At 51.4% G+C, this 27,748-nt stretch overlaps 1 protein-coding gene, 10 non-coding genes and 1 pseudogene across 11 annotated transcripts in view; 2 read left to right on the top strand and 10 right to left on the bottom strand.

The window, feature by feature from the left end:
* LOC138243434 (uncharacterized) overlaps nt 1-27,748 on the bottom strand; it is a 421,149-nt gene that overhangs the window by 139,330 nt on the left and 254,071 nt on the right. The window lies entirely within an intron of this gene.
* LOC138219134 (5S ribosomal RNA) lies at nt 3,041-3,149 on the top strand (annotated as a pseudogene).
* On the bottom strand, nt 9,327-9,398 carry trnap-agg (transfer RNA proline (anticodon AGG)). The gene has a single exon. It is a non-coding gene; the product is annotated as a tRNA-Pro (tRNA).
* On the bottom strand, nt 11,516-11,587 carry trnap-agg (transfer RNA proline (anticodon AGG)). The gene has a single exon. It is a non-coding gene; the product is annotated as a tRNA-Pro (tRNA).
* Nucleotides 13,705-13,776, bottom strand: trnap-agg (transfer RNA proline (anticodon AGG)). The gene has a single exon. It is a non-coding gene; the product is annotated as a tRNA-Pro (tRNA).
* On the top strand, nt 15,055-15,127 carry trnaa-agc (transfer RNA alanine (anticodon AGC)). Its single transcript has one exon. It is a non-coding gene; the product is annotated as a tRNA-Ala (tRNA).
* trnap-agg (transfer RNA proline (anticodon AGG)) lies at nt 15,885-15,957 on the bottom strand. Its single transcript has one exon. It is a non-coding gene; the product is annotated as a tRNA-Pro (tRNA).
* Nucleotides 18,067-18,138, bottom strand: trnap-agg (transfer RNA proline (anticodon AGG)). The gene has a single exon. It is a non-coding gene; the product is annotated as a tRNA-Pro (tRNA).
* trnap-agg (transfer RNA proline (anticodon AGG)) lies at nt 20,257-20,328 on the bottom strand. The gene has a single exon. It is a non-coding gene; the product is annotated as a tRNA-Pro (tRNA).
* trnap-agg (transfer RNA proline (anticodon AGG)) lies at nt 22,438-22,509 on the bottom strand. Its single transcript has one exon. It is a non-coding gene; the product is annotated as a tRNA-Pro (tRNA).
* On the bottom strand, nt 24,627-24,698 carry trnap-agg (transfer RNA proline (anticodon AGG)). Its single transcript has one exon. It is a non-coding gene; the product is annotated as a tRNA-Pro (tRNA).
* Nucleotides 26,816-26,887, bottom strand: trnap-agg (transfer RNA proline (anticodon AGG)). Its single transcript has one exon. It is a non-coding gene; the product is annotated as a tRNA-Pro (tRNA).

The following is a 27,748-nucleotide window of genomic DNA, read 5'->3' as shown; positions in this document are numbered from 1 at the left end:
TGGATTAATCAAACTTTTTTTTTTCTTCACACCAAACCATTTTCACTTCTCCCACGCGCCCCGCGGAACCCCCCAGTCGAGACAAACTGACGAACTATCACAATTCGGGAACACGGACCAGGTTCCAAATCCTGGCTTTAAACACACAGTTGAATCGAGTTACCATTTTCGGCTCTTCTGCGAGTACAGTTCTAGTTACTACCTTCAGCCATACTGCAGTCGTGTACCAGGATGCAACACCTGGATTGTTTCGCACGGGCAGGGCGAGACGCTATTCCTTCAGCAATCCCTTTTTTTCTACCCCACCTTCACAAAACAGGCATCTAAAAACACATACACCATTAACTCATTTTTCTGTTGTACTTGCTTCTGCACCACAGCAACATGGAGAGGACAAGGGACTTTTTAGAAAAGAGGAGTCCTTACCTCTTTTTAGAAGCGGCCGCCTAACTTTTCCTCTCCATGTCCGTGTGGTTTAATTTAGATGGATACTTCTTCATCATTTGGGTTACATATCCGCCAATCTGCCTCCTCCTTTTTAGAGGACGTTGTAAACCTTTAGGAACAATATAATCTAGCAACAAGGTTATGTCACTGTAATTAGGCTTAAGACAATCAAGAACAAGGCTTGCCTTTCTTCGAAATTCTTTACGGTCATCAGGCAATTTAGGAAAAGACTTAACTAATGCAAATAATTCACTAGGAGACCAATGTCAATGTACATATGCTGGAGTTCCTTCTGGACCTGTTAAAGTGCACATTGGCATTTCACGAACAAGTGAAAAGGCTTTGGCTCCGGACCGCATTCTAGTTTTGGTGGAGACTTTTTCTTTTTAGAAGGCATGGCCATGACTTTAGCTGCAGCTTGCTGTTCTTTAGTTTCAAGACTAGTCTTTTTTGAAGCTTCCCATTATTTCTGTGATTCCTCTTTCCATTACATAAGCTTTCCAATTCGCTTTCTTTCCGTTCTTCTCCTTCTCTTCTTAGTTTCCCCTTCTTCAGGAAACTTATTTTTCCTAATTCAACTTTCCTCTGTCCATTCTGATTCACTTACAAAGATCCTTCATAGTTATGGGCCCCTAATTATCATATATAAATTATGTGCAAGTTCCCTTACACCTATTACCCTAGCTTTACAGTTCATGAACATAAAACATTTTTTTTACTCTAACCCAGGCTATAATTGTTTCTCTGAATTTGTCGTACATGTACTTTTGCTGGACTGCTCGGTCCCATTTTCATCTTTGAATTTTAATTTCCCATTTTTACCAATCGGTGCCTTACTTAGAACCTTATCACATCAACTACTCCGCAGAGCAAAAACCACACGTCTGTGTTAAGATAAGTTCTTTATATGAGTCCCAGACTCATCAAACCCACGTGAGAACACCCCTGTGGCTCGCTTCTCAAACTATTAATTTTTAAGGATCACTTACTGGCGTCAGACAGCTGCCAATTCTCCAGACGCGTCTCTGGAAGGATAAACAATTTATCCTCTGAGGTTCGTCCAATTTTGCTAAAATTGTCAGGGTCCAGATGGAGTTTCAGCAGCCGTTCGCGTTCAGGTTTCTGATCCCGGACAAGCCCCCAAATTGTCATGGAACTATCAAGGAAGCCACAAGAGAGAGTTCTCACCTGAGTAAGGTCTTTATTTCAATATTGCAAGCCCTGCTGCCACTTCGCAAAGTGCAACCAGAGACTCAATTTGTTACAAGCAGTACAGGGTTTTTAAAAGATGTTGCGCTGTAAAAAAGCTCAGCGCTTTGTCCTTTCTAAAAGTTCCCCTTTCCCTAAGAGAAAACAGATTACATCAAAAAGCGAGAGAAGAAGCACTAGATTTGTTATTCAAAGCTAATCAGTTACTTTCAGCTAATTCTAACGACCCAGAAAGCATATATTGTTTTGGTACATTGTCTTCTAAAGTAACCTAAACAGTGTACTTTGTTGATGCACTGTTTTCTAAAATTCTGCACGTACTGTAGCACAGCATTTACATCCTTGAAATATATTATCTTAAAGCACCAATATATTTCTTGCAAAGCTCTCTACATTTTAAGAATCAATTTACTTATTAGATTTCCACTTCAAGACTTGTTCGGCTGGCGTTCTGGGAGTCGCGTTTATCAGAATTGTATTGAAATCGTTTCCCACAGAGCTCAGATGTCAAAGCACAGCAGCAGCTCTCCACAGCGATCCTCTATAGCGCCCTTTCTCCCGCAGCTCCGTCCTCATTGGAAGGAAGCAAGAGTGAAAGGCTGAAGTGAAATAGAGTGGGGACGAAGGCAGTGAAGAGAGAGAACGTGGGAAGAAGAGAAAAACGCAGGGGAAAAAAAGCAGCGTCGTAAAAGAGGTGACAGAGCTGTCCTCTCTATAAGTGGGGTGCCAGTGAGCTTTACTCTAGCTTACGGCCACACCCCCTTGAGCATACCTGATCTTGGAAGCTGAACAGGGATGGGCCTGGTTAGTACTTGGATGGGAGACCGCCTGGGAATACCAGGTGCTTTTAAGCGCAGGAGGCGCCCTATCCCCGCTCGCTCGCTCATTCCCCTGTTCACAAGTGCAGTGCGGCTTGTCCGTCTGTTTATTTGTCAGCTCTGGCGAGACACGGGTGCTTGTGTATTAGCGTGAGCGTTTTTTTTATTCTGATCATGAACAGTTTTACAAGTCCGCAAAGGATCGAGGAAAGGTTTATCGCCAGCTGAAAAGAGACACAGCGCTTCGGCTGTGGAGACTTGCTCGGCTGGCGTTCGGGGAGTCGCGTTTTTCAGAATTGTATTGAGATCGTTTTCCACAGAGCTCAGATGTCAAAGCACCGCAGCAGCTCTCCACAGCGATCCTCTATAGCGCCCTTTCTCCCGCAGCTCCGTCCTCTTTGGAAGGAAGCAAGAGTGAAAGGTTGAAGTGAAATAGAGCGGGGACGAAGGCAGTGAAGAGAGAGAACGTGGGAAGAAGAGAAAAACGCAAGGGAAAAAAGCAGCGTTGTAAAAGAGGTGATGGAGCTGTCCTCTCTATAAGAAGGGTGCCAGGGATCCTTGCTCTTGCTTATGGCCACACCCCCTTGAGCACGCCTGATCTCGGAAGATAAACAGAGATGGGCCTGGTTAGTACTTGGATGGGAGACCGCCTGGGAATACCAGGTGCTGTAAGCTTTTAAGCGCAGGAGCTTGTAAAACTGATCATGAACAGTTTTACAAGTCCGCAAAGGATCGAGGAAAGGTTTATCGCCAGCTGAAAAGAGACACAGCGCTTCCGCTGTGGAGACTTGTTCGGCTGGCGTTCGGGGAGTCGCGTTTTTCAGAATTGTATTGAGATCGTTTTCCACAGAGCTCAGATGTCAAAGCACAGCAGCAGCTCTCAAAAAAGCAGCGTCGTAAAAGAGGTGACGGAGCTGTTCTCTCTATAAGAAGGAGAAGAAGAAGAGGAACAGAGGATTTGTTTGTCTTAAGTTAGACTTTGTTTTTTTGTGTTTTTTTGGTGTTTTTGGTTGATTTTTGAAGCCCTCCCCTTCAGCCTAGCTCTGTTTGGGGAGGGGAGAGACTTTTGGGTTTTTTTTGTTGCTTTTTTGTTGCTTTCTGAGTCCTGTTTGTGTTTTAATGGAAGGAAAAAACATGGAGGCAGAGAATGTTATTGTAGTGTAGGTAAGAGAAGGATGAGGAATTTGGACCGACCCCCCTGGCGGGTTTTTGCAAGGGCGCATACTGTTGTGGTGGATGTGAGCGGCGTGGAGAAACCGTCTGCGGGTGCTATTATCGCAGCTTCTGTGGGGAGGGCTCTCTTTTTGCCTGCCGCTCCCAGACGCCAAAAGAGTTTGAACTGACTCTGGACTCAAAAGAACATGCGGACGCGGTGGCTGTGGGGCTGGATGTGCAGGGCACACCCTGCTACTGCCGCTGGCTGGAGCGGAAGGAGGTAGTGGTGTCCTTCCTCCACCTCCCGGCATATATCTCAGATTAGACTATCAAGGAGAAGCTGAGTAGCTGGGGGGTGAGAGTCATTTCGGACATCAGGATGCGCCACTACCCCGGGACCACCATTGCTGATGGCACGAGGTTTGTTCGGATTCGCTTTCCCGATCATGTAGCCTCGTTGCCATACAGCACCCGCTTCGCCACGGCAGAGGGGGGGCAGTACTTCAGGGTCCTCCACGACCAGCAACAAAGGGTGTGTCATGTCTGCCTGGACTTGGGGCACATCGCCAAGGACTGCCCTGAGTTCCTCTTCTATGAGTGCAGACAGCCCGGCCATCGCGCCAGGAAATGCACCGCTGCCAAGTGCCCGGACTGCCTCCATGCGCTCATGAGCTGCAACTGCGAGCCAGAGCCGGAAGATCCAGCCGCCGCAGGAGCAGCTGCCCGCAACGCTGAGGGGGTTGAAGATGGACTACGAGTGGCCACTGCAGCTGAGCATGGAGAGTTGCTAGCAGCGGCGCCCCAGGACCCCAGTGAGCCAGCAACGCCCCAGCCGGTGATGGGAGAGAGGCAGAGGAGGCCCCTCCAATCCTGGGTACAGCGCAGCAGAAAGGAGCCGGGGACCAGCCAGCATCTCCACCAGCAGAGGCGCCCCGTTGCCCTAACAATCCTGCTGCATCCCACTCTGTGCCGCAAGAGAAGCAGAGGGAGGTTGCTCCACAACATGCGGCGGTGCAGCGTGGTGCAGCTGAGATCCTACGGGCACCACCACCACCAGAGGCTGCCCCTCAGCGTACCAGTGGGCTTTTGACACCCAAGCCTGTGCAGGGAGAGAGGCAGAGGGAGGAGGCGACGGCACCAGCACCACCACCACCATCACCGTCAGCGGTTCCCCAGCTATGGGCAAGCCGGGGTACAACCGCCTGGGCCCTCGAAGGCTGGAATCCAGTGGCACCACGTCAGGCCTCAGCCCAACCTGAAGCCCAGTTCAAGAGTTGTCCGCAGACCCATCCCTGATGTCTCTGCGGTGGCGGAGACAGGAGGTGGGGAGGAAGCGGCAAGTGTTGGCAATGAGAATGTGGCAGAAAGGGCGGGGGAACTGTCGCGCAGGCCGGAGAATTAATTTCACTCTTATGGCCATATGCGTGATGGCAACTTTCGCCTCTTTAAACGCCAACGGGCTGAGGGACTGAGCAAAGCTGGGGGCAGTGTTAGCTCTGCTGGGGCGGACGGATGTTGTCTGCCTCCAGGAGACCTTCTGGGACGAGGAGTGTGTCCGGAAGGTGCGAGCACAGTGGGACGGGGAGCTGTTTTACAGCAACACCTCCAGCCTGTGCAGGAGGGGGTTGGCTGTGCTGGTGAGGAGGGGAGTGTACGAGAGCGTAAGGCTCCTGCACCGCGACACGTAGGGCCAGCTCCTGCAGGTCTGTCTTGGGTTTCCTGGACAGTCCGTGCTGCTGAGCAACATCTACGCCCCCAATGGGGAAGCTGAGCGGCTCGCCTTTTTCAAGCAGCTGGAGGCGAGCTGCTTTCAGCAGCCAGGGCTGGTCGTCGGAGATTTTAACTGTGCACTGAGTGCGCTCGATGTCGCGGTTGGGATGACCTTTAAGAGCAGTGCTGCTCGCAGCTTCCTGGAGCGCAGTGCAGAAGCTCACTGGTTCGTGGATGCGTGGCGTCAGGCTTAGTGTGTGCGGAGGGACTTTTCTCGGCGGCAGGTCGTCGAAGGTGTCTTGAGACAGAGCCGGATCGACCTGTTGCAGGGGCACATGAGTCTCTTCCCGTGCCTGAGCCAGATGCGCTATGTGTTCATGACCCTGAGCGACCATGCTGTGCTTCACTTTTCTCTAGCAGGGGCACAGGAGGACCGGTGCCCCGGCCTCTGGTGCTTTAATAAGGCGCTCCTGGGGAGGCTTCATTCTGTCAGGGCATAGAAGACCTTATCCGGCAGCAGCTGCAGTGTCCCCTGTATAGGTCAGAAAAGCTGGTCTGGTGGGATAATCTCAAGTACGCCATCAAAGAGTTCAGTATCTAGTATGGCCTGTCCCGGGGGCGGGAGAAGGCCAGGCGGGAGAGACAGCTTCGGGCTCGGATCACCTCAGAGCTCGGGCTCCTGGCAGATCACGGCGGGGGCTGCGAGCTCTTGCTGGAGCTGAGGGGTGAGCTGCAAGCCCTGGAGGAGGAGAAGTGGAGAGGAGCCAGGGTGCGCAGCAGAGCCCAGTATCTTGCCAAGGGCGAGAAGAGCACGAGGTTCTTTTTCGGCCTGGAGCAGGAGAGGCAGCGCAGCTCCTTCATCGAGGAGCTGGTGGGAGAGGACGGTGTGCGGCTCTCTGCCCCCGAGGCCGTTAGGAATGAGGTGTTTTCTTTTTATAGCGCCTTGTTCTGGCCGAAGTGGTGGATGAGCAGCAGACCCGGGCCATGCTGGCTTGGGTGAGTACCCGCCTGTCACAGAGCGATCGTGAGCTCTGTGACAGTGCGCTGAGCTTGGAGGAAGTGCTTGAAGCACTTCGGGGCTCGTCTCCTAACAAGAGCCCTGGGTGGGACGGGCTCTCCTCCAAGCTCTACAGACACTTTCAGCAGTCCCTGGGGCCCCTCCTTCTGGAGGTGTTCCAGGAGATTGCCAGGACCGGCGCTCTGACCCCATCTATGAGAAGGGGGGTGATCTCTCTTGTCTACAAAAAGCAGGGGGATCCCTCCCTTTTGAAAAACTTTCGCCCGATCAGTCTGTTGAACACAGACTATAAGATACTAACTCGTGTTCTCTCCCTCAGGCTCGGGAAGGTTCTGCCCAGGATCCTGTCGCCTTCGCAGACCTACTGCGTCAAGTGGAGAGACATCGCGGACACGGTGTGCTCCATCAGAGATGTTGTGGACCTTATGCGGGAGCAGCCGAGGGGTGGATACGTCCTGAAACTGGACCAGGAGAAGGCCTTCGACAGGGTGGAGCATTCCTTCCTGTTTGAGGTCTTGAAGAGCTTTGGCTTCGGCGAGGCCTTCATCTCCTGGGTGAGGCTCGTGTACAAGGAGATCGTGAGCTGTGTCAAGGTGAATGGTTCCCTCACGAGCTTCTTTCCAGTGACCTTGCCTGGGGGCACCGCCACCTCGTTGATCTACCAATATGCTGACGACACCAGACTGACGTTGGCAGAGGTGGCGGAGATCTCGGCCATTTTAGAGGTGGTGCAGGCCTACTGCGCTGCCTCGGGCGCCAAGGTAAACTTGGAGAAGTCTGAGGTTATGCCGGTGGGGAGGGCAGACCTTGCCCCGCTCTTCGGTTACCCTTTCAGGGTTGAGACGGGTCACCTGAAGGTCCTTGGCATCTACATTAACGCTGATGAGCAGGCCACTGGGCTTCTCCTGTGGAAGGAGAAGCTCATTAAGATGAGGGCAAATTAAATCGGTGGAGACACAGGTCCCTGACCCTAAAGGGAAGGGTCCTGCTCGTTAACACACTGTGCCTGTCCCTCTTGTGGTACCCACTGTCTGTGATGCCTCTTCCTGAACGGGTAGAGAATGAGATTAGACAACTGGTGGTGGGATTCGTGTGGGAGGGGAAGCCTCCGCGGGTCACTCATGACACCCTCATTGGGAAAATCTCCAGGGGTGGGCTGAAGCTGTGTGATGTAGGCCTGAAGCTGAAAAGCTTTAGGCTGAAAGTAGTGAAGAAGTTCCTTGACCTGGATAATGTCAGCATTTGGAAGATTGGTATGGGAAGCTACCTCGAGACTTGCGGGGGCTTGGGGCAGGAGACTCTCCTGGTGAGGCTGACTCCGGGGTTAATAAAACATCTGCCCTCCTTTTACAGGGAGGTCCTGCTGGCGAGGGGGTAGTTCATGTCCCAGCATGTCTCCTACACGCCGGAGACCCGGGCCCAGATTCTGGAACAGCCTCTGTTCCTCGACCCCCTGCTGGTGTCTCGATGGAACAGGCAGCTCTACGAGGCTGGCATATCCAAGGTCAAGGATCTTCTTTATGAAGTAAAGGACGGATTTCTGCCCACCCAGGCTATTGTCGACGCTGTGCGAGAGGTCGACGACGAGCTGCCTGTCAGTAAGATCCGTCAGGATTACGAGCAGCTCAAACTCGGTCTCCCGGACAGTTGGCTGGAGAAGCTCCATCTACAAGACGGGGCAGCAGGCCCGGCCTGGCCGGAGCTGAGGGTGAAGTGGGGGGACCGTGGGGTGGACCTCCTGGGGTTCACCACCAGCATGTTCTACAGGCTGATGGTGGCGAAACGCTTCAGAGTGCCGGTCTCAGAGGTGTTCTGGGGTAAGATCTTCCCCCAGCTCGAGCCAGGGCGTACTTGACGGATCTGCTGGATGGCCTGTTTCGCTCTGTTCGAGGAGCTGTTCTTGACGGGGTGCCCTGGAAAGAGCTGTTCCTCTTTGGGTACCGCGGGTCTGAGAGGGGGGTTAACGCCATTTTAGTGAACCTCCTCCTCAGCCTAACGAGGACAGCTGTCTGGGAGAGGAGGAACCTCATGATGTACAATGGCCTGAAGCCAGACCTTGTCAGGCTGTGCATTGCCAGGGTGAAGGACTGCTTCTCTCTCAGCCTGGCCTACTGCAGGGCTGAGAGGCGGATGGCCGACTTTCACAGGATCTTCTTAAAAAATAACATCTTTGTGGACCTGCGGGAGGAAGGCCTGTACTTCCGGCTCTGAGATGGGGGTGTCTTTGAACAAAAGACACACACGGCTCCACCCTTTTCCACCCCTGAATAGCATTGGCGAGTTGAATAGCATTCAATTCACATCGAATAGCATTGGCCCCTGAATAGCCCCTGAATAGCATTGGCGTAGCTCAGCACTGGGCCACTGGGCACAATTTCCCACCTTTTCCAGAGTGTAGTGGTTATCACGTTATCACGTTAGACCGTTACACAGACAGTTTCCATGAGACGTTGGACTTCCGATATTTAGAAGGATCCGTTTTTCAAGAAACATTTAAATTGATTCTTTTATCAAGCTCGTAGTTTTCCTTCAAATCTTGAAAGCTCTCAGTGAGAACATCATAGGCTGCAGGACGCCCCGTAACTTGATTACTTCAACAGAAAGAAGAGCAGACAGCTCGACAAATATGTGAGGCGCAGAGAGCGCAAGGGGAGCCGCACACGTTTCGGTGGCTGAGAGAGGGCAGTTTTTGCTTCTGCATTTCCCAAGTAAGGACGCATGACAACAAGCGATCGCGGTGCTCATCTACGACACAGTGGTGATGAGTTTTCAGTACGTGTTCTTTTGAACGAGCAATGAGGTTGCCGCCTTGGACAGCTGACTGCACGCTCTCATTGTGCCACGTGATGAGAATTCACCAGGCTCGTTCAGTCATTAGTCACATTCCATCGTTTGCCATAAGCAGACGCTGCGAAGTGATGTGGATATCAGTTCCCAGTCTTGTGGAAGAGGAGGAAAAGAGCACACGAGGGCTTGTCCGGGAGTTGAACCCGGGACCTCTCGCACCCTAAGCGAGAATCATACCACTAGACCAACGAGCCACAGCAGCACTTTCCATTTCAATCTGTCAGCGAGCTTGAGGATGGGGAGAGGCGCCATTCGCTCGTCCAGTCAGACCTTCATCAATAAGTCAAGAAAGCTGCAATTACACGACTGCCTTGCAGACGAAGGGCAGTGAACTGTGCCCGGTAAGAGGGGAACAAGCGGCACTAGGTGACGCCGAGGCATAAGTCCCAGCGAGGGGGGTTGGCTTGTATGGTACAGCGCTTGCTTTGCATGTGGGAGATAGCAGGATCAATTCCCGCATCCTCCAGGTGCGTGCTTAGAGCTTGATGTGCCGAAAGGTGTCCTTTAGCCTGTGGTCCCGCCTTACATGGAGAGCATCGTGCAGCTGTCAAGCGTTTCACAGCCACGCCCCCTTTTCATCTTCTCTCTGGCTTAAGCGTCACTCCGCCCCTCTCTCTTGACATTTCATGTCAGCATGTCAGAAGTCCGAGTGACATTTTTAATGGCTGAGTGAGGGCACGATGCTGAAGCAGAGAGGCCACTTCAGCCACAGAGACTTGTGCTAGGTGAGATCTGAAAGACGGACTCGCAACAGAAACAGACCAAAAATGTATCGGTGAGATCAAAAGGCAAATGCAACATTCAGCAGAGGGCGTCTAAAGATTAGGGAACGGGCGACTGAAATCCATGTGAGGCAAACTTTCCGGTGTGTGTACTGCAGCTGGGCTTGTTGGCGTAATTGGTAGTGCGTCAGTCTCGTCATCTGAAGGGCCTGAGTTTGATCCTCACACGGGGCAGGGCTGCTTCCTCTCTTGCTCTTTTCAAACACTTGCGGCAACTGTTCGCTCATAACCACGTCTGGAATGCGTGACCTTTACACGGGCGAGAAGCAACGCCGCATCCCTTTTCTAAAGAACATTCACATTCAGAAATAAGTCAAGAAATTTGCCATTACTTTCGCTCGCACTGCTGTCAGCCTGCCCATGTTGCCAAAGAAAGATTCACTCGGAGTCAACATGACAGAACAGCGATCACTTGAAAACAGTGTTCCACGCTCCGTAAGCAAGAACTTCAGTGTTTGCAGTCACCCGATATGCCGATAGTCAAAGGAGCGCAAAACACGAAGCGTCAAAAGACAAGATGAGTGGATGGAAAGAGCGTTGAATTGATGAGCACAAAAGTTCAGCTCGTACAATAGGCAACGAAGGTCTCAGCGTCGTCATCGCACTTGAAAGGACTGCCTTGCAGACCAAGGGCAGTGGGCGGTGCCCGGTAAGAGGGGCAGAGGCGGTAAGACATGATGCCGAGACGCATGAAGCGAGGGGGATTAGCTCAAATGGTAGAGCGCTCGCTTAGCATGCAAGAGGTAGCGGGATCGATGCCCGCATCCTCCAGGTCTGAGTTCGGATCTCTGGAAGCCCGGTGCTCTTGTTTAGCTTCTGCGACTTCTGACAGGTGCTCCTCCGTTGCGGAGAGAATGTCCTTCAGTTGTCAAGCGTTGAAGGGCCACACCTCCTTCCCAACCTCAGTCTGCACTGAGTGCGTCTCCGGCATTTTCTCGTCCAATTTGTCAGCTTAGCAAGTGAAAAGTATATCCGAGTGAAAACAGTGCTGATAATACTCTCACGAATTGTTAGAAGACGTGCTTTTGATCATCGATTGCTTAACAATCACATTCGTTCGACTTGAGCCATCAAGCTCGTAGTTTTCCTTCAAATCTTGAAAGCTCTCAGTGAGAACATCATAGGCTGCAGGACGCCCCGTAACTTGATTACTTCAACAGAAAGAAGAGCAGACAGCTCGACAAATATGTGAGGTGCAGAGAGCGCAAGGCGAGCCGCACACGTTTCGGTGGCTGAGAGAGGGCAGTTTTTGCTTCTGCATTTCCCAAGTAAGGACGCATGACAACAAGCAATCGCGGTGCTCATCTACGACACAGTGGTGATGAGTTTTCAGTACGTGTTCTTTTGAACGAGCAATGAGGTTGCCGCCTTGGACAGCTGACTGCACGCTCTCATTGTGCCACGTGATGAGAATTCACCAGGCTCGTTCAGTCATTAGTCACATTCCATCGTTTGCCATAAGCAGACGCTGCGAAGTGATGTGGATATCAGTTCCCAGTCTTGTGGAAGAGGAGGAAAAGAGCACACGAGGGCTCGTCCGGGAGTTGAACCCGGGATCTCTCGCACCCTAAGCGAGAATCATACCACTAGACCAACGAGCCACAGCAGCACTTTCCATTTCAATCTGTCAGCGAGCTTGAGGATGGGGAGAGGCGCCATTCGCTCGTCCAGTCAGACCTTCATCAATAAGTCAAGAAAGCTGCAATTACACGACTGCCTTGCAGACGAAGGGCAGTGAACTGTGCCCGGTAAGAGGGGAACAAGCGGCACTAGGTGACGCCGAGGCATAAGTCCCAGCGAGGGGGGTTGGCTTGTATGGTACAGCGCTTGCTTTGCATGTGGGAGATAGCAGGATCAATTCCCGCATCCTCCAGGTGTGTGCTTAGAGCTTGATGTGCCGAAAGGTGTCCTTTAGCCTGTGGTCCCGCCTTACATGGAGAGCATCGTGCAGCTGTCAAGCGTTTCGCAGCCACGCCCCCTTTTCTTCTTCTCTCTGGCTTAAGCGTCACTCCTCCCCTCTCTCTTGACATTTCATGTCAGCATGTCAGAAGTCCGAGTGACATTTTTAATGGCTGAGTGAGGGCACGATGCTGAAGCAGAGAGGCCACTTCAGCCACAGAGACTTGTGCTAGGTGAGATCTGAAAGACGGACTCGCAACAGAAACAGACCAAAAATGTATCGGTGAGATCAAAAGGCAAATGCAACATTCAGCAGAGGGCGTCTAAAGATTAGGGAACGGGCGACTGAAATCCATGTGAGGCAAACTTTCCGGTGTGTGTACTGCAGCTGGGCTTGTTGGCGTAATTGGTAGTGCGTCAGTCTCGTCATCTGAAGGGCCTGAGTTTGATCCTCACACGGGGCAGGGCTGCTTCCTCTCTTGCTCTTTTCAAACACTTGCGGCAACTGTTCGCTCATAACCACGTCTGGAATGCGTGACCTTTACACGGGCGAGAAGCAACGCAGCATCCCTTTTCTAAAGAACATTCACATTCAGAAATAAGTCAAGAAATTTGCCATTACTTTCACTCGCACTGCTGTCAGCCTGCCCATGTTGCCAAAGAAAGATTCACTCGGCGTCAACATGACAGAACAGCGATCACTTGAAAGCAATGTTCCTCACTCTGTAAGCAAGAACTTCAGTGTTTGCAGTCACCCGATATGCCGATAGTCAAAGGAGCGCAAAACACGAAGCGTCAAAAGACAAGATGAGTTGATGGAAAGAGCGTTGAATTGATGAGCACAAAAGTTCAGCTCGTACAATAGGCAACGAAGGTCTCAGCGTCGTCATCGCACTTGAAAGGACTGCCTTGCAGACCAAGGGCAGTGGGCGGTGCCCGGTAAGAGGGGCAGAGGCGGTAAGACATGATGCCGAGACGCATGAAGCGAGGGGGATTAGCTCAAATGGTAGAGCGCTCGCTTAGCATGTAAGAGGTAGCGGGATCGATGCCTGCATCCTCCAGGTCTGAGTTTGGATCTCCGGAAGCCCGGTGCTCTTGTTTAGCTTCTGCGACTTCTGACAGGTGCTCCTCCGTTGCGGAGAGAATGTCCTTCAGTTGTCAAGCATTGAAGGGCCACACCTCCTTCCCAACCTCAGTCTGCACTGAGTGCGTCTCCGGCATTTTATCGTCCAATTTGTCAGCTTAGCAAGTGAAAAGTATATCCGAGTGAAAACAGTGCTGATAATACTCTCACGAATTGTTAGAAGACGTGCTTTTGATCATCGATTGCTTAACAATCACATTCGTTCGACTTGAGCCATCAAGCTCGTAGTTTTCCTTCAAATCTTGAAAGCTCTCAGTGAGAACATCATAGGCTGCAGGACGCCCCGTAACTTGATTACTTCAACAGAAAGAAGAGCAGACAGCTCGACAAATATGTGAGGCGCAGAGAGCGCAAGGCGAGCCGCACACGTTTCGGTGGCTGAGAGAGGGCAGTTTTTGCTTCTGCATTTCCCAAGTAAGGACGCATGACAACAAGCGATCGCGGTGCTCATCTGCGACACAGTGGTGATGAGTTTTCAGTACGTGTTCTTTTGAACGAGCAATGAGGTTGCCGCCTTGGACAGCTGACTGCACGCTCTCATTGTGCCACGTGATGAGAATTCACCAGGCTCGTTCAGTCATTAGTCACATTCCATCGTTTGCCATAAGCAGACGCTGCGAAGTGATGTGGATATCAGCTCCCAGTCTTGTGGAAGAGGAGGAAAAGAGCACACGAGGGCTCGTCCGGGAGTTGAACCCGGAACCTCTCGCACCCTAAGCGAGAATCATACCCCTAGACCAACGAGCCACAGCAGCACTTTCCATTTCAATCTGTCAGCGAGCTTGAGGATGGGGAGAGGCGCCATTCGCTCGTCCAGTCAGACCTTCATCAATAAGTCAAGAAAGCTGCAATTACACGACTGCCTTGCAGACGAAGGGCAGTGAACTGTGCCCGGTAAGAGGGGAACAAGCGGCACTAGGTGACGCCGAGGCATAAGTCCCAGCGAGGGGGGTTGGCTTGTATGGTACAGCGCTTGCTTTGCATGTGGGAGATAGCAGGATCAATTCTCGCATCCTCCAGGTGTGTGCTTAGAGCTTGATGTGCCGAAAGGTGTCCTTTAGCCTGTGGTCCCGCCTTACATGGAGAGCATCGTGCAGCTGTCAAGCGTTTCGCAGCCACGCCCCCTTTTCTTCTTCTCTCTGGCTTAAGCGTCACTCCGCCCCTCTCTCTTGACATTTCATGTCAGCATGTCAGAAGTCCGAGTGACATTTTTAATGGCTGAGTGAGGGCACGATGCTGAAGCAGAGAGGCCACTTCAGCCACAGAGACTTGTGCTAGGTGAGATCTGAAAGACGGACTCGCAACAGAAACAGACCAAAAATGTATCGGTGAGATCAAAAGGTAAATGCAACATTCAGCAGAGGGCGTCTAAAGATTAGGGAACGGGCGACTGAAATCCATGTGAGGCAAACTTTCCGGTGTGTGTACTGCAGCTGGGCTTGTTGGCGTAATTGGTAGTGCGTCAGTCTCGTCATCTGAAGGGCCTGAGTTTGATCCTCACACGGGGCAGGGCTGCTTGCTCTTTTCAAACACTTGCGGCAACTGTTCGCTCATAACCACGTCTGGAATGCGTGACCTTTACACGGGCGAGAAGCAACGCCGCATCCCTTTTCTAAAGAACATTCACATTCAGAAATAAGTCAAGAAATTTGCCATTACTTTCGCTCGCACTGCTGTCAGCCTGCCCATGTTGCCAAAGAAAGATTCACTCGGCGTCAACATGACAGAACAGCGATCACTTGAAAGCAATGTTCCACACTCCGTAAGCAAGAACTTCAGTGTTTGCAGTCACCCGATATGCCGATAGTCAAAGGAGCGCAAAACACGAAGCGTCAAAAGACAAGATGAGTGGATGGAAAGAGCGTTGAATTGATGAGCACAAAAGTTCAGCTCGTACAATAGGCAACGAAGGTCTCAGCGTCGTTATCGCACTTGAAAGGACTGCCTTGCAGACCAAGGGCAGTGCGCGGTGCCCGGTAAGAGGGGCAGAGGCGGTAAGACATGATGCCGGGACGCATGAAGCGAGGGGGATTAGCTCAAATGGTAGAGCGCTTGCTTAGCATGCAAGAGGTAGCGGGATCGATGCCCGCATCCTCCAGGTCTGAGTTTGGATCTCCGGAAGCCCGGTGCTCTTGTTTAGCTTCTGCGACTTCTGACAGGTGCTCCTCCGTTGCGGAGAGAATGTCCTTCAGTTGTCAAGCGTTGAAGGGCCACACCTCCTTCCCAACCTCAGTCTGCACTGAGTGCGTCTCCGGCATTTTCTCGTCCAATTTGTCAGCTTAGCAAGTGAAAAGTATATCCGAGTGAAAACAGTGCTGATAATACTCTCACGAATTGTTAGAAGACGTGCTTTTGATCATCGATTGCTTAACAATCACATTCGTTCGACTTGAGCCATCAAGCTCGTAGTTTTCCTTCAAATCTTGAAAGCTCTCAGTGAGAACATCATAGGCTGCAGGACGCCCCGTAACTTGATTACTTCAACAGAAAGAAGAGCAGACAGCTCGACAAATATGTGAGGCGCAGAGAGCGCAAGGCGAGCCGCACACGTTTCGGTGGCTGAGAGAGGGCAGTTTTTGCTTCTGCATTTCCCAAGTAAGGACGCATGACAACAAGCGATCTCGGTGCTCATCTACGACACAGTGGTGATGAGTTTTCAGTACGTGTTCTTTTGAACGAGCAATGAGGTTGCCGCCTTGGACAGCTGACTGCACGCTCTCATTGTGCCACGTGATGAGAATTCACCAGGCTCCTTCAGTCATTAGTCACATTCCATCGTTTGCCATAAGCAGACGCTGCGAAGTGATGTGGATATCAGTTCCCAGTCTTGTGGAAGAGGAGGAAAAGAGCACACAAGGTCTCGTCCGGGAGTTGAACCCAGGACCTCTCGCACCCTAAGCGAGAATCATACCACTAGACCAACAAGCCACAGCAGCACTTTCCATTTCAATCTGTCAGCGAGCTTGAGGATGGGGAGAGGCGCCATTCGCTCGTCCAGTCAGACCTTCATCAATAAGTCAAGAAAGCTGCAATTACACGACTGCCTTGCAGACGAAGGGCAGTGAACTGTGCCCGGTAAGAGGGGAACAAGCGGCACTAGGTGACGCCGAGGCATAAGTCCCAGCGAGGGGGGTTGGCTTGTATGGTACAGCGCTTGCTTTGCATGTGGGAGATAGCAGGATCAATTCCCGCATCCTCCAGGTGTGTGCTTAGAGCTTGATGTGCCGAAAGGTGTCCTTTAGCCTGTGGTCCCGCCTTACATGGAGAGCATCGTGCAGCTGTCAAGCGTTTCGCAGCCACGCCCCCTTTTCTTCTTCTCTCTGGCTTAAGCGTCACTCCGCCCCTCTCTCTTGACATTTCATGTCAGCATGTCAGAAGTCCGAGTGACATTTTTAATGGCTGAGTGAGGGCACGATGCTGAAGCAGAGAGGCCACTTCAGCCACAGAGACTTGTGCTAGGTGAGATCTGAAAGACGGACTCGCAACAGAAACAGACCAAAAATGTATCGGTGAGATCAAAAGGCAAATGCAACATTCAGCAGAGGGCGTCTAAAGATTAGGGAACGGGCGACTGAAATCCATGTGAGGCAAACTTTCCGGTGTGTGTACTGCAGCTGGGCTTGTTGGCGTAATTGGTAGTGCGTCAGTCTCGTCATCTGAAGGGCCTGAGTTTGATCCTCACACGGGGCAGGGCTGCTTGCTCTTTTCAAACACTTGCGGCAACTGTTCGCTCATAACCACGTCTGGAATGCGTGACCTTTACACGGGCGAGAAGCAACGCCGCATCCCTTTTCTAAAGAACATTCACATTCAGAAATAAGTCAAGAAATTTGCCATTACTTTCGCTCGCACTGCTGTCAGCCTGCCCATGTTGCCAAAGAAAGATTCACTCGGCGTCAACATGACAGAACAGCGATCACTTGAAAGCAATGTTCCACACTCCGTAAGCAAGAACTTCAGTGTTTGCAGTCACCCGATATGCCGATAGTCAAAGGAGCGCAAAACACGAAGCGTCAAAAGACAAGATGAGTTGATGGAAAGAGCGTTGAATTGATGAGCACAAAAGTTCAGCTCGTACAATAGGCAACGAAGGTCTCAGCGTCGTTATCGCACTTGAAAGGACTGCCTTGCAGACCAAGGGCAGTGGGCGGTGCCCGGTAAGAGGGGCAGAGGCGGTAAGACATGATGCCGAGACGCATGAAGCGAGGGGGATTAGCTGAAATGGTTGAGCGCTCGCTTAGCATGCAAGAGGTAGCGGGATCGATGCCCGCATCCTCCAGGTCTGAGTTTGGATCTCCGGAAGCCCGGTGCTCTTGTTTAGCTTCTGCGACTTCTGACAGGTGCTCCTCCGTTGCGGAGAGAATGTCCTTCAGTTGTCAAGCGTTGAAGGGCCACACCTCCTTCCCAACCTCAGTCTGCACTGAGTGCGTCTCCGGCATTTTCTCGTCCAATTTGTCAGCTTAGCAAGTGAAAAGTATATCCGAGTGAAAACAGTGCTGATAATACTCTCACGAATTGTTAGAAGACGTGCTTTTGATCATCGATTGCTTAACAATCACATTCGTTCGACTTGAGCCATCAAGCTCGTAGTTTTCCTTCAAATCTTGAAAGCTCTCAGTGAGAACATCATAGGCTGCAGGACGCCCCGTAACTTGATTACTTCAACAGAAAGAAGAGCAGACAGCTCGACAAATATGTGAGGCGCAGAGAGCGCAAGGCGAGCCGCACACGTTTCGGTGGCTGAGAGAGGGCAGTTTTTGCTTCTGCATTTCCCAAGTAAGGACGCATGACAACAAGCGATCGCGGTGCTCATCTACGACACAGTGGTGATGAGTTTTCAATACGTGTTCTTTTGAACGAGTAATGAGGTTGCCGCCTTGGACAGCTGACTGCACGCTCTCATTGTGCCACGTGATGAGAATTCACCAGGCTCGTTCAGTCATTAGTCACATTCCATCGTTTGCCATAAGCAGACGCTGCGAAGTGATGTGGATATCAGTTCCCAGTCTTGTGGAAGAGGAGGAAAAGAGCACACAAGGGCTCGTCCGGGAGTTGAACCCGGGATCTCTCGCACCCTAAGCGAGAATCATACCACTAGACCAACGAGCCACAGCAGCACTTTCCATTTCAATCTGTCAGCGAGCTTGAGGATGGGGAGAGGCGCCATTCGCTCGTCCAGTCAGACCTTCATCAATAAGTCAAGAAAGCTGCAATTACACGACTGCCTTGCAGACGAAGGGCAGTGAACTGTGCCCGGTAAGAGGGGAACAAGCGGCACTAGGTGACGCCGAGGCATAAGTCCCAGCGAGGGGGGTTGGCTTGTATGGTACAGCGCTTGCTTTGCATGTGGGAGATAGCAGGATCAATTCCCGCATCCTCCAGGTGTGTGCTTAGAGCTTGATGTGCCGAAAGGTGTCCTTTAGCCTGTGGTCCCGCCTTACATGGAGAGCATCGTGCAGCTGTCAAGCGTTTCGCAGCCACGCCCCCTTTTCTTCTTCTCTCTGGCTTAAGCGTCACTCCGCCCCTCTCTCTTGACATTTCATGTCAGCATGTCAGAAGTCCGAGTGACATTTTTAATGGCTGAGTGAGGGCACGATGCTGAAGCAGAGAGGCCACTTCAGCCACAGAGACTTGTGCTAGGTGAGATCTGAAAGACGGACTCGCAACAGAAACAGACCAAAAATGTATCGGTGAGATCAAAAGGCAAATGCAACATTCAGCAGAGGGCGTCTAAAGATTAGGGAACGGGCGACTGAAATCCATGTGAGGCAAACTTTCCGGTGTGTGTACTGCAGCTGGGCTTGTTGGCGTAATTGGTAGTGCGTCAGTCTCGTCATCTGAAGGGCCTGAGTTTGATCCTCACACGGGGCAGGGCTGCTTCCTCTCTTGCTCTTTTCAAACACTTGCGGCAACTGTTCGCTCATAACCACGTCTGGAATGCGTGACCTTTACACGGGCGAGAAGCAACGCCGCATCCCTTTTCTAAAGAACATTCACATTCAGAAATAAGTCAAGAAATTTGCCATTACTTTCGCTCGCACTGCTGTCAGCCTGCCCATGTTGCCAAAGAAAGATTCACTCGGCGTCAACATGACAGAACAGCGATCACTTGAAAGCAATGTTCCACACTCCGTAAGCAAGAACTTCAGTGTTTGCAGTCACCCGATATGCCGATAGTCAAAGGAGCGCAAAACACGAAGCGTCAAAAGACAAGATGAGTTGATGGAAAGAGCGTTGAATTGATGAGCACAAAAGTTCAGCTCGTACAATAGGCAACGAAGGTCTCAGCGTCGTTATCGCACTTGAAAGGACTGCCTTGCAGACCAAGGGCAGTGGGCGGTGCCCGGTAAGAGGGGCAGAGGCGGTAAGACATGATGCCGAGAAGCATGAAGCGAGGGGGATTAGCTCAAATGGTAGAGCGCTCGCTTAGCATGCAAGAGGTAGCGGGATCGATGCCCGCATCCTCCAGGTCTGAGTTTGGATCTCCGGAAGCCCGGTGCTCTTGTTTAGCTCCTGCGACTTCTGACAGGGTGCTCCTCCGTTGCGGAGAGAATGTCCTTCAGTTGTCAAGCGTTGAAGGGCCACACCTCCTTCCCAACCTCAGTCTGCACTGAGTGCGTCTCCGGCATTTTCTCGTCCAATTTGTCAGCTTAGCAAGTGAAAAGTATATCCGAGTGAAAACAGTGCTGATAATACTCTCACGAATTGTTAGAAGACGTGCTTTTGATCATCGATTGCTTAACAATCACATTCGTTCGACTTGAGCCATCAAGCTCGTAGTTTTCCTTCAAATCTTGAAAGCTCTCAGTGAGAACATCATAGGCTGCAGGATGCCCCGTAACTTGATTACTTCAACAGAAAGAAGAGCAGACAGCTCGACAAATATGTGAGGCGCAGAGAGCGCAAGGCGAGCCGCACACGTTTCGGTGGCTGAGAGAGGGCAGTTTTTCCTTCTGCATTTCCCAAGTAAGGACGCATGACAACAAGCGATCGCGGTGCTCATCTACGACACAGTGGTGATGAGTTTTCAATACGTGTTCTTTTGAACGAGCAATGAGGTTGCCGCCTTGGACAGCTGACTGCACGCTCTCATTGTGCCACGTGATGAGAATTCACCAGGCTCGTTCAGTCATTAGTCACATTCCATCGTTTGCCATAAGCAGACGCTGCGAAGTGATGTGGATATCAGTTCCCAGTCTTGTGGAAGAGGAGGAAAAGAGCACACGAGGGCTCGTCCGGGAGTTGAACCCAGGACCTCTCGCACCCTAAGCGAGAATCATACCACTAGACCAACGAGCCACAGCAGCACTTTCCATTTCAATCTGTCAGCGAGCTTGAGGATGGGGAGAGGCGCCATTCGCTCGTCCAGTCAGACCTTCATCAATAAGTCAAGAAAGCTGCAATTACACGACTGCCTTGCAGACGAAGGGCAGTGAACTGTGCCCGGTAAGAGGGGAACAAGCGGCACTAGGTGACACCGAGGCATAAGTCCTAGCGAGGGGGGTTGGCTTGTATGGTACAGCGCTTGCTTTGCATGTGGGAGATAGCAGGATCAATTCCCGCATCCTCCAGGTGTGTGCTTAGAGCTTGATGTGCCGAAAGGTGTCCTTTAGCCTGTGGTCCCGCCTTACATGGAGAGCATCGTGCAGCTGTCAAGCGTTTCGCAGCCACGCCCCCTTTTCTTCTTCTCTCTGGCTTAAGCGTCACTCCGCCCCTCTCTCTTGACATTTCATGTCAGCATGTCAGAAGTCCGAGTGACATTTTTAATGGCTGAGTGAGGGCACGATGCTGAAGCAGAGAGGCCACTTCAGCCACAGAGACTTGTGCTAGGTGAGATCTGAAAGACGGACTCGCAACAGAAACAGACCAAAAATGTATCGGTGAGATCAAAAGGCAAATGCAACATTCAGCAGAGGGCGTCTAAAGATTAGGGAACGGGCGACTGAAATCCATGTGAGGCAAACTTTCCGGTGTGTGTACTGCAGCTGGGCTTGTTGGCGTAATTGGTAGTGCGTCAGTCTCGTCATCTGAAGGGCCTGAGTTTGATCCTCACACGGGGCAGGGCTGCTTGCTCTTTTCAAACACTTGCGGCAACTGTTCGCTCATAACCACGTCTGGAATGCGTGACCTTTACACGGGCGAGAAGCAACGCCGCATCCCTTTTCTAAAGAACATTCACATTCAGAAATAAGTCAAGAAATTTGCCATTACTTTCGCTCGCACTGCTGTCAGCCTGCCCATGTTGCCAAAGAAAGATTCACTCGGCATCAACATGACAGAACAGCGATCACTTGAAAGCAATGTTCCACACTCCGTAAGCAAGAACTTCAGTGTTTGCAGTCACCCGATATGCCGATAGTCAAAGGAGCGCAAAACACGAAGCGTCAAAAGACAAGATGAGTTGATGGAAAGAGCGTTGAATTGATGAGCACAAAAGTTCAGCTCGTACAATAGGCAACGAAGGTCTCAGCGTCGTTATCGCACTTGAAAGGACTGCCTTGCAGACCAAGGGCAGTGGGCGGTGCCCGGTAAGAGGGGCAGAGGCGGTAAGACATGATGCCGAGACGCATGAAGCGAGGTGGATTAGCTGAAATGGTTGAGCGCTCGCTTAGCATGCAAGAGGTAGCGGGATCGATGCCCGCATCCTCCAGGTCTGAGTTTGGATCTCCGGAAACCCGGTGCTCTTGTTTAGCTTCTGCGACTTCTGACAGGTGCTCCTCCGTTGCGGAGAGAATGTCCTTCAGTTGTCAAGCGTTGAAGGGCCACACCTCCTTCCCAACCTCAGTCTGCACTGAGTGCGTCTCCGGCATTTTCTCGTCCAATTTGTCAGCTTAGCAAGTGAAAAGTATATCTGAGTGAAAACAGTGCTGATAATACTCTCACGAATTGTTAGAAGACGTGCTTTTGATCATCGATTGCTTAACAATCACATTCGTTCGACTTGAGCCATCAAGCTCGTAGTTTTCCTTCAAATCTTGAAAGCTCTCAGTGAGAACATCATAGGCTGCAGGACGCCCCGTAACTTGATTACTTCAACAGAAAGAAGAGCAGACAGCTCGACAAATATGTGAGGCGCAGAGAGCGCAAGGCGAGCCGCACACGTTTCGGTGGCTGAGAGAGGGCAGTTTTTGCTTCTGCATTTCCCAAGTAAGGACGCATGACAACAAGCGATCGCGGTGCTCATCTACGACACAGTGGTGATGAGTTTTCAATACGTGTTCTTTTGAACGAGCAATGAGGTTGCCGCCTTGGACAGCTGACTGCACGCTCTCATTGTGCCACGTGATGAGAATTCACCAGGCTCGTTCAGTCATTAGTCACATTCCATCGTTTGCTATAAGCAGACGCTGCGAAGTGATGTGGATATCAGTTCCCAGTCTTGTGGAAGAGGAGGAAAAGAGCACACAAGGGCTCGTCCGGGAGTTGAACCCGGGACCTCTCGCACCCTAAGCGAGAATCATACCACTAGACCAACGAGCCACAGCAGCACTTTCCATTTCAATCTGTCAGCGAGCTTGAGGATGGGGAGAGGCGCCATTCGCTCGTCCAGTCAGACCTTCATCAATAAGTCAAGAAAGCTGCAATTACACGACTGCCTTGCAGACGAAGGGCAGTGAACTGTGCCCGGTAAGAGGGGAACAAGCGGCACTAGGTGACGCCGAGGCATAAGTCCCAGCGAGGGGGGTTGGCTTGTATGGTACAGCGCTTGCTTTGCATGTGGGAGATAGCAGGATCAATTCCCGCATCCTCCAGGTGTGTGCTTAGAGCTTGATGTGCCGAAAGGTGTCCTTTAGCCTGTGGTCCCGCCTTACATGGAGAGCATCGTGCAGCTGTCAAGCGTTTCGCAGCCACGCCCCCTTTTCTTCTTCTCTCTGGCTTAAGCGTCACTCCGCCCCTCTCTCTTGACATTTCATGTCAGCATGTCAGAAGTCCGAGTGACATTTTTAATGGCTGAGTGAGGGCACGATGCTGAAGCAGAGAGGCCACTTCAGCCACAGAGACTTGTGCTAGGTGAGATCTGAAAGACGGACTCGCAACAGAAACAGACCAAAAATGTATCGGTGAGATCAAAAGGCAAATGCAACATTCAGCAGAGGGCGTCTAAAGATTAGGGAACGGGCGACTGAAATCCATGTGAGGCAAACTTTCCGGTGTGTGTACTGCAGCTGGGCTTGTTGGCGTAATTGGTAGTGCGTCAGTCTCGTCATCTGAAGGGCCTGAGTTTGATCCTCACACGGGGCAGGGCTGCTTCCTCTCTTGCTCTTTTCAAACACTTGCGGCAACTGTTCGCTCATAACCACGTCTGGAATGCGTGACCTTTACACGGGCGAGAAGCAACGCCGCATCCCTTTTCTAAAGAACATTCACATTCAGAAATAAGTCAAGAAATTTGCCATTACTTTCGCTCGCACTGCTGTCAGCCTGCCCATGTTGCCAAAGAAAGATTCACTCGGCGTCAACATGACAGAACAGCGATCACTTGAAAGCAATGTTCCACACTCCGTAAGCAAGAACTTCAGTGTTTGCAGTCACCTGATATGCCGATAGTCAAAGGAGCGCAAAACACGAAGCGTCAAAAGACAAGATGAGTTGATGGAAAGAGCGTTGAATTGATGAGCACAAAAGTTCAGCTCGTACAATAGGCAACGAAGGTCTCAGCGTCATCATCGCACTTGAAAGGACTGCCTTGCAGACCAAGTGCAGTGGGCGGTGCCCGGTAAGAGGGGCAGAGGCGGTAAGACATGATGCCGAGACGCATGAAGCGAGGGGGATTAGCTGAAATGGTGGAGCGCTCGCTTAGCATGCAAGAGGTAGCGGGATCGATGCCCGCATCCTCCAGGTCTGAGTTTGGATCTCCGGAAGCCCGGTGCTCTTGTTTAGCTTCTGCGACTTCTGACAGGTGCTCCTCCGTTGCGGAGAGAATGTCCTTCAGTTGTCAAGCGTTGAAGGGCCACACCTCCTTCCCAACCTCAGTCTGCACTGAGTGCGTCTCCGGCATTTTCTCGTCCAATTTGTCAGCTTAGCAAGTGAAAAGTATATCCGAGTGAAAACAGTGCTGATAATACTCTCACGAATTGTTAGAAGACGTGCTTTTGATCATCGATTGCTTAACAATCACATTCGTTCGACTTGAGCCATCAAGCTCGTAGTTTTCCTTCAAATCTTGAAAGCTCTCAGTGAGAACATCATAGGCTGCAGGACGCCCCGTAACTTGATTACTTCAACAGAAAGAAGAGCAGACAGCTCGACAAATATGTGAGGCGCAGAGAGCGCAAGGCGAGCCGCACACGTTTCGGTGGCTGAGAGAGGGCAGTTTTTGCTTCTGCATTTCCCAAGTAAGGACGCATGACAACAAGCGATCGCGGTGCTCATCTACGACACAGTGGTGATGAGTTTTCAATACGTGTTCTTTTGAACGAGCAATGAGGTTGCCGCCTTGGACAGCTGACTGCACGCTCTCATTGTGCCACGTGATGAGAATTCACCAGGCTCGTTCAGTCATTAGTCACATTCCATCGTTTGCTATAAGCAGACGCTGCGAAGTGATGTGGATATCAGTTCCCAGTCTTGTGGAAGAGGAGGAAAAGAGCACACAAGGGCTCGTCCGGGAGTTGAACCCGGGACCTCTCGCACCCTAAGCGAGAATCATACCACTAGACCAACGAGCCACAGCAGCACTTTCCATTTCAATCTGTCAGCGAGCTTGAGGATGGGGAGAGGCGCCATTCGCTCGTCCAGTCAGACCTTCATCAATAAGTCAAGAAAGCTGCAATTACACGACTGCCTTGCAGACGAAGGGCAGTGAACTGTGCCCGGTAAGAGGGGAACAAGCGGCACTAGGTGACGCCGAGGCATAAGTCCCAGCGAGGGGGGTTGGCTTGTATGGTACAGCGCTTGCTTTGCATGTGGGAGATAGCAGGATCAATTCCCGCATCCTCCAGGTGTGTGCTTAGAGCTTGATGTGCCGAAAGGTGTCCTTTAGCCTGTGGTCCCGCCTTACATGGAGAGCATCGTGCAGCTGTCAAGCGTTTCGCAGCCACGCCCCCTTTTCTTCTTCTCTCTGGCTTAAGCGTCACTCCGCCCCTCTCTCTTGACATTTCATGTCAGCATGTCAGAAGTCCGAGTGACATTTTTAATGGCTGAGTGAGGGCACGATGCTGAAGCAGAGAGGCCACTTCAGCCACAGAGACTTGTGCTAGGTGAGATCTGAAAGACGGACTCGCAACAGAAACAGACCAAAAATGTATCGGTGAGATCAAAAGGCAAATGCAACATTCAGCAGAGGGCGTCTAAAGATTAGGGAACGGGCGACTGAAATCCATGTGAGGCAAACTTTCCGGTGTGTGTACTGCAGCTGGGCTTGTTGGCGTAATTGGTAGTGCGTCAGTCTCGTCATCTGAAGGGCCTGAGTTTGATCCTCACACGGGGCAGGGCTGCTTCCTCTCTTGCTCTTTTCAAACACTTGCGGCAACTGTTCGCTCATAACCACGTCTGGAATGCGTGACCTTTACACGGGCGAGAAGCAACGCCGCATCCCTTTTCTAAAGAACATTCACATTCAGAAATAAGTCAAGAAATTTGCCATTACTTTCGCTCGCACTGCTGTCAGCCTGCCCATGTTGCCAAAGAAAGATTCACTCGGCGTCAACATGACAGAACAGCGATCACTTGAAAGCAATGTTCCACACTCCGTAAGCAAGAACTTCAGTGTTTGCAGTCACCCGATATGCCGATAGTCAAAGGAGCGCAAAACACGAAGCGTCAAAAGACAAGATGAGTTGATGGAAAGAGCGTTGAATTGATGAGCACAAAAGTTCAGCTCGTACAATAGGCAACGAAGGTCTCAGCGTCGTTATCGCACTTGAAAGGACTGCCTTGCAGACCAAGGGCAGTGGGCGGTGCCCGGTAAGAGGGGCAGAGGCGGTAAGACATGATGCCGAGACGCATGAAGCGAGGGGGATTAGCTGAAATGGTTGAGCGCTCGCTTAGCATGCAAGAGGTAGCGGGATCGATGCCCGCATCCTCCAGGTCTGAGTTTGGATCTCCGGAAGCCCGGTGCTCTTGTTTAGCTTCTGCGACTTCTGACAGGTGCTCCTCCGTTGCGGAGAGAATGTCCTTCAGTTGTCAAGCGTTGAAGGGCCACACCTCCTTCCCAACCTCAGTCTGCACTGAGTGCGTCTCCGGCATTTTCTCGTCCAATTTGTCAGCTTAGCAAGTGAAAAGTATATCCGAGTGAAAACAGTGCTGATAATACTCTCACGAATTGTTAGAAGACGTGCTTTTGATCATCGATTGCTTAACAATCACATTCGTTCGACTTGAGCCATCAAGCTCGTAGTTTTCCTTCAAATCTTGAAAGCTCTCAGTGAGAACATCATAGGCTGCAGGACGCCCCGTAACTTGATTACTTCAACAGAAAGAAGAGCAGACAGCTCGACAAATATGTGAGGCGCAGAGAGCGCAAGGCGAGCCGCACACGTTTCGGTGGCTGAGAGAGGGCAGTTTTTGCTTCTGCATTTCCCAAGTAAGGACGCATGACAACAAGCGATCGCGGTGCTCATCTACGACACAGTGGTGATGAGTTTTCAATACGTGTTCTTTTGAACGAGCAATGAGGTTGCCGCCTTGGACAGCTGACTGCACGCTCTCATTGTGCCACGTGATGAGAATTCACCAGGCTCGTTCAGTCATTAGTCACATTCCATCGTTTGCCATAAGCAGACGCTGCGAAGTGATGTGGATATCAGTTCCCAGTCTTGTGGAAGAGGAGGAAAAGAGCACACAAGGGCTCGTCCGGGAGTTGAACCCGGGACCTCTCGCACCCTAAGCGAGAATCATACCACTAGACCAACGAGCCACAGCAGCACTTTCCATTTCAATCTGTCAGCGAGCTTGAGGATGGGGAGAGGCGCCATTCGCTCGTCCAGTCAGACCTTCATCAATAAGTCAAGAAAGCTGCAATTACACGACTGCCTTGCAGACGAAGGGCAGTGAACTGTGCCCGGTAAGAGGGGAACAAGCGGCACTAGGTGACGCCGAGGCATAAGTCCCAGCGAGGGGGGTTGGCTTGTATGGTACAGCGCTTGCTTTGCATGTGGGAGATAGCAGGATCAATTCCCGCATCCTCCAGGTGTGTGCTTAGAGCTTGATGTGCCGAAAGGTGTCCTTTAGCCTGTGGTCCCGCCTTACATGGAGAGCATCGTGCAGCTGTCAAGCGTTTCGCAGCCACGCCCCCTTTTCTTCTTCTCTCTGGCTTAAGCGTCACTCCGCCCCTCTCTCTTGACATTTCATGTCAGCATGTCAGAAGTCCGAGTGACATTTTTAATGGCTGAGTGAGGGCACGATGCTGAAGCAGAGAGGCCACTTCAGCCACAGAGACTTGTGCTAGGTGAGATCTGAAAGACGGACTCGCAACAGAAACAGACCAAAAATGTATCGGTGAGATCAAAAGGCAAATGCAACATTCAGCAGAGGGCGTCTAAAGATTAGGGAACGGGCGACTGAAATCCATGTGAGGCAAACTTTCCGGTGTGTGTACTGCAGCTGGGCTTGTTGGCGTAATTGGTAGTGCGTCAGTCTCGTCATCTGAAGGGCCTGAGTTTGATCCTCACACGGGGCAGGGCTGCTTGCTCTTTTCAAACACTTGCGGCAACTGTTCGCTCATAACCACGTCTGGAATGCGTGACCTTTACACGGGCGAGAAGCAACGCCGCATCCC

This window comes from Lepisosteus oculatus, chromosome 14 (genome assembly GCF_040954835.1).
Source record: "Lepisosteus oculatus isolate fLepOcu1 chromosome 14, fLepOcu1.hap2, whole genome shotgun sequence".
Lineage (NCBI taxonomy): Eukaryota > Metazoa > Chordata > Actinopteri > Semionotiformes > Lepisosteidae > Lepisosteus > Lepisosteus oculatus.
This window is presented reverse-complemented; position numbering and strand designations above follow the sequence as displayed.